The following is a 6,557-nucleotide window of genomic DNA, read 5'->3' as shown; positions in this document are numbered from 1 at the left end:
GAAAGATAGTTTAGGAAAGTGCCAGGTTTCTGGCAGTAATGTTGTATTGCTTATGAGCATTATGTTCCTGTTGCAATGGAAGGCGGTCTGCTTTTGATTCAGTAGCATGCTGTATTAGATACATTGGTTCAACTTGGGTCAGATACTAAGATTAAAGCATCGCCCAAAAATAAAACATTCCTTGCATGCTTAATGTTCCATGTTTGAATAAGAACGCTAAAAACACGACTCTGGTGGGATTTAAACCCACAACCTTTGAATGACTTTGCCAATTCACTTAGCAATCCAACGCACAAGCCATTGCGCCACAGAGACAGATCCTTACTCTTTGCAATGAATATTTGAAAGTTTGGATGGTAACTGAGCATCAAATGATCACGTCTTCTGGGCTGTAGAAATAATAATTGTATTCTCCTCCGTAAAATCTGTTCAACCAAGAATCCTCCTTGTTGGTTGATCCAGACCCCCTTGAACAGACCCTTTTTTCTTTTATCAAGAAATTAGAGGATTAAAGTATTACAGGGCTATGTTGCTAAAGGCACAGGTTTGGGTGAACATTCTATACCTTCTCAAAAAGAACTTGGAAGAAAGTACAGAAATACACTTGGCTCATGGTACAAACATTTGAAACCGAAATCTCAAAACACTTTGAAAGAAGAATTTATTGCGTATATAGATCATTAACAAATTGAGTGTCAGGCATCCTGCGGTTTGTCTATCTCATTTCCAGCTATTGAATAGACCATCTCTCCGAAGGGAAGATACATTTGGAATGTGCAAAGTTAGTGCAATAAGGTGATATTGCTTATGAGCTATATGCTGGTGTTGCCATGGAAGCTGGGATTCAGCTATATGCAGTATTGAGCACATTAGTTAAACTTGGCTCAAATAAGTAGATTAAAGCACTGTCCTGAATATTCAAAGGATCAAAGGAAATTGGAAAAAAACAACGCTAGTAGGATTCAAACCCACGACCTTTGAGTGACTTTGCCATTTCTCATAGAAGGACAACACAATATCCATTGCACCACAGAGCCACATGAAAATGAACTTGCGTACATTAAGGGATGATCGAAGTTTTGTCAATACAGTGTTTACTTCACATCATATTATCAAGCCTTCTGGGATACAAGAAAGAATTATTGATTTCTGAAACATAAAATGTCTGTAGCAAGAATCACACTTCTGGGTGAAACCTTGAACTGCACCTTTGTTCGTTTGGGGAGAAATTCGGAGAATGGGGTATTACAGTATTTTCTTGCCACGTTAATAGGTTTGGACAACAATTCCATACCTTAATAAAAAAGAACTGGATAAAAATTGCAGACATACAATTGGTTAACAATACAAAAACAAAAAGAGAATATACCATAAATAGCTTTGAAAGAAGATTTTACTTTATATGTCACTAGAAGAAAATGTCTGAGTGTAGGGTGTTGTGTTTTTGGTCTATCTCATTTACAGCTATTATAAAGACCGTGTTTCTGAAGGAAGGATACATTAGGAAAGTGCCAAGTTTATGGCAGTAATGTTGTATTGCTTATGAGGAATATGATTCTGTTACAATGGAAGGTGGACTGCTTTTGATTCAGTTGCATGCTGTATTGGATACATAGGTTCAACTTGGGTGAAATACTAAGATTAAAGCATTGCCCAAAAATAAACATTCCTCACATGCATAATGTTCCTTGTTTGAATAAGAAAGTAAAAGATGAGACTCTGGTGGGATTCGAACCCACAACCTTTGAATGATGTTGCCAATTGACTTAGAAGTCCAAGGAGCTATCCATTGCGCCACAGAGCCAGATGAACGTCAGCTTGCGTACAGTAAGGGATGATCAAAGTTTTGTCAATCCAGTGTTTACTTCTCCTCATATTATCAAGCCTTCTGGGATACAAGAAACAATGATTGATTTCTGAAACATAAAATGTCAGTAGCAAGAATCACACTTCTGGGTGAAACCTTGAACTGCACATTTGTTCGTTTGGGGAGAAATTCAGAGAATAGGGTATTACAGTATTTTCTTGCCAAGTGAATACGTTTGGACAACAATTCCATACCTTAATAAAAAAGAACTGGATAAAAAGCGCAGACATACAATTAGTTAACGATACAAAAACACAAAGAGAATATACCATACATAGCTTTGAAAGAAGATTTTACTTTATATGTCCCTAGACAAAAATGGCTAGGAGGGTGTCGTGTTTTTGGTCTATCTCATTTACAGCTATTATAAAGACCATTTTTCTGAAGGAAGGATACTTTAGGAAAGTGCCAGGTTTCTGGCAGTAATGTTGTATTGCTTATGAGCATTATGTTCCTGTTGCAATGGAAGGCGGTCTGCTTTTGATTCAGTAGCATGTTGTATTAGATACTTTGGTTCAACTTGGGTCAGATACTAAGATTAAAGCATCGCCCAAAAATAAAACATTCCTTGCATGCTTAATGTTCCATGTTTGAATAAGAACGTTAAAAACACGACTCTGGTGGGATTTAAACCCACAACCTTTGAATGACTTTGCCAATTCACTTAGAAATCCAACACACTAGTCATTGCGCCACAGAGACAGATCCTTACTATTTGCAATGAATATTTGAAAGTTTGGATGGTAACTGAGCATCAAATGATCACCTCTTCTGGGCTGTAGAAATAATAATTGTATTCTCCTCCGTAAAATCTGTTCAACCAAGAATCCTCTATGTTGGTGGATCCAGACCCCCTTGAACAGACCCTTGTTTCTTTTATCAAGAAATTAGAGGAATAAAGTATTACTGGGCTATGTCGCTAAAGGCACAGGTTTGAGTGAACATTCTATACCTTCTCAAAAAGAACTTGGAAGAAAGTACAGAAATACACTTGGCTCATGGTACAAACATTTGAAACCGAAATCTCAAAAGACTTTGAAAGAAGAATTTATTGCGTATATAGATCATTAACAAATTGAGTGTCAGGCATCCTGCAGTTTGTCTATCTCATTTCCAGCTATTGAATAGACCATCTCTCCGAAGGAAAGATACATTTGGAATGTGCAAAGTTAGTGCAATAAGGTGATATTGCTTATGAGCTATATGCTGGTGTTGCCATGGAAGCTGGGATTCAGCTATATGCATTATTGAGCACATTCGTTAAACTTGGCTCAAATAAGTAGATTAAAGCACTGTCCTGAATATTCAAAGGATCAAAGCAAATTGGAAAAAAATGACTCTGGTAGGATTCAAACCCACAACCTTTGAGTGACTTTGGAATTTCTCCTAGAAGGACAATGCGATATCCATTGCACCACAGAGCCACACAAAAATCCACTTGCGTACAGTAAGGGATGATTGAAGTTTTGTCAATACAGTGTTTACTTCACATCATATTATCAAGCCTTCTGGGATACAAGAAAGAATGATTGATTTCTGAAACATAAAATGTCTGTAGCAAGAATCACACTTCTGGGTGAAACCTTGAACTGCACCTTTGTTCTTTTGGGGAGAAATTCGGAGAATAGGGTATTACAGTATTTTCTTGCCAAGTGAATAGGTTTGGACAACAATTCCATACCTTAATAAAAAAGAACTCGATAAAAAAGTGCAGACATACAATTGGTTAACAATACAAAAACACAAAGAGAATATACCATAAATAGCTTTGAAAGAAGATTTTACTTTATATGTCGCTAGAAGAAAATGTCTGAGTGTAGGGTGTCGTGTTTTTGGTCTATCTCATTTACAGCTATTATAAAGACCATGTTTCTGAAGGAAGAATACATTAGGAAAGTGCCAAGTTTCTGGCAGTAATGTTGTATTGCTTATGAGCAATATGTTCCTGTTGCAATGGAAGGCGGACTGCTTTTGATTAGGTTGCATGCTGTATTAGATACATAGGTTCAACTTGGGTCAAATACTAAGATTAAAGCATCGCCCAAAAATAAACATTCCTCACATGCATGATGTTCCTTGTTTGAATAAGAAAGTAAAAGTTGCGACTCTGGTGAGATTCGAACCCACAACCTTTGAATGACTTTGCCAATTCACTTAGAAGTCCAACGTGCTACCCATTGTGCCACAGAGCAGATGAACATCAGCTTGCGTACAGTAAGGGATGATCGAAGTTTTGTCAATCCAGTGTTTACTTCACATCATATTATCAACCCTTCTGGGATACAAGAAAGAATAATTGTTTTCTGAAAAATAAAATGTCTGTAGCAAGAATCACACTTCTTGGTGAAACCTTGAACTACACCTTTGTTCCTTTAGGGAGTGTCGGGGGGAATTCTCCCGGGTCGGCTGGGTCGTCCGCGGACCTCCGGGCTGGGAGGCCCCAACTCCTCCCGCGTATCCCAAAAATGAGTATGAGACACACACAAGAAGCAAGGTGGTTGTGCTGTTTATTGAACAACAGCAGGGATGGGTCTAGGATCGTACGCGTCCGTCCTGACTCTCGAAATTCGTGGGGCTCGCAGGCCCCTTTTTGCCTCAGTATGACGCGCTACTTGCGTCACCTGGGAAAGTTAGCAAAAAAAACCTATCGCCACTCTGGATTGGTTCCTCGAGTGGTAGGGTTAGTATAGCATACGTATAGAGAACGCTGTTAGTGGTTAAGGGTCGGTCAGGTGGTATACTTGGGTTGTCCCTTCTATTAGATACATGAAAATTGTTACACGAAGACCCCTGATGATTGGCTAATGTTAATGGCGTCAGTGATGAGTGCCCCATGTTCTGATTGGTCCACTCGCGAGCCCCCCAGCCTGGGACCATCGTTGTTCCCAGCTCGCGGTGTACCTGTCATTTGCAACAATATGTAACTATGTGTTTATGCAGACAATGCGTGGATTTGCTCATATGCCTGAGAGCAGACTATTCCCACCGCTGAAGGTGTCCATTGGGTCATTTCATTGTTGCAACCTGTGTCTCAAACGTGGGACCTAGGCGACTTCTCCCTCCTGGGTCTGGCACCCTGTCAGGTTCGGCTTGGTCACGTGAGGAGAGACCGTGGTTGAGGCAGAATTCTGCACATTTAATGTTTGTATTTTCCACTGTGTGTCTGGCTTAGTTTGCAGGTGTGACCTTGGCTTCGGCTTGTGGCATGCGAGTTGCAACATTGCCCCCTTGGCTGTCAGTTCTCGCTGGGCTCATTCTGCAGGGTCAGCAATTGTACTCTTGTTTGTTCAATGTTCGTGGAGGCTCTTGCTTGAGGCCTACTTGGGCCTGGTGCATAGGTGGGGATGTTTAATGCGCGGCACTTTAAGTTACGGTATCATATTGCTTCATATCCAGTATCATGTCTTCGTTGCATTTTCCATCACAATGCATGGGTTAGGAGAAGCGTCAGCAAGTACTTTAGATGAGTGCTTTGTGCGTCTTGCGTTTCTGCATTTTGAAAAACCTATGTGAAAAATAATAAAGATGCGCGTCAGTGGGTGTGTCCGTCACCTACGTCATAGCACTGAATATGTTCTTCGTGTGGATTGTTGTGGGGTGTCCAGTGTGCATGGTTGCACGGGTGTTTTTGGTCTATCTCATTTACAGCTATTTTAAAGACCATGTTTCTGAAGGAAGGATACATTAGGAAAGTGCCAGGTTTCTGGCAGTAATGTTCTATTGCTTATGAGCAATATGTTCCTGTCGCAATGGAAGGCAGTCTGCTTTTGATTCAGTAGCATGCTGTATTAGATACATTGGTTAAACTTGGGTCAGATACTAAGATTAAAGCATCGCCCAAAAATAAAACATTCCTTGCATGCTTAATGTTCCATGTTTGAATAAGAAAGTTAAAAATGCGACTCTTTTGGGATTCGAACCAACACCCTTTGCATTATTTTGCCAATTCACTTAGAAGTCCAACACACTATCCATTGCGCCTCAAAGCCACATGTGTGCTATCTCCAATGAAGATTTGAAAGTTTGGATTATCGGGTGGTAACTGAGCATCAAATGATCACATCTTATGGGCTGGAGAAATAATTATTGTATTCGGCTCCGTAAAATCTGTGCAACCAAGAATCATCCTTGTTGGTGGATCCAGACCCCCTTGAACAGACCCTTTTTTCTTTTATCAAGAAATTAGAGGAATAAAGTATTACAGGGCTATGTTGCTAAAGGCACAGGTTTGGGTGAACATTCTATACCTTCTCAAAAATAACTTGGAAGAAAGTACAGAAATGCACTTGGCTCGTGGTACAAACATTTGAAAGCAAAATCTCAAAATACTTTGAAAGAAGAATTTATTGCGTACATAGACCTTTAACAAATTGAGTGTCAGGCATCCTGCGGTTTGTCTATCTCATTTCCAGCTATCTTTCCGAAGGGAAGATACATTCAGAATGTGCCAAGTTACTGCAATAAAGTGATATTGCTTATGAGCTATATGCTGGTGTTGCCAGGGAAGCTGAGCTGCGTTAGATACAGCTATATGCAGTATTGAGCACATTAGTTAAACTTGGCTCAAATAAGGAGATTAAAGCCCTGTCCTGAATATTCAAGGGATCAAAGCCGAATGGAAAGAAACAATTTAGGTGGGATTCAAACCCACAACCTTTGAGTGACTTTGCCAATTCTCCTAGAAGGACAA

This window comes from Ambystoma mexicanum (genome assembly GCF_040938575.1).
Source record: "Ambystoma mexicanum isolate Mex_15411 chromosome 12 unlocalized genomic scaffold, UKY_AmexF1_1 Mex_chr12_unloc.1, whole genome shotgun sequence".
NCBI classification, from domain to species: domain Eukaryota; kingdom Metazoa; phylum Chordata; class Amphibia; order Caudata; family Ambystomatidae; genus Ambystoma; species Ambystoma mexicanum.
Note: the sequence above shows the minus strand (reverse complement) of the source record.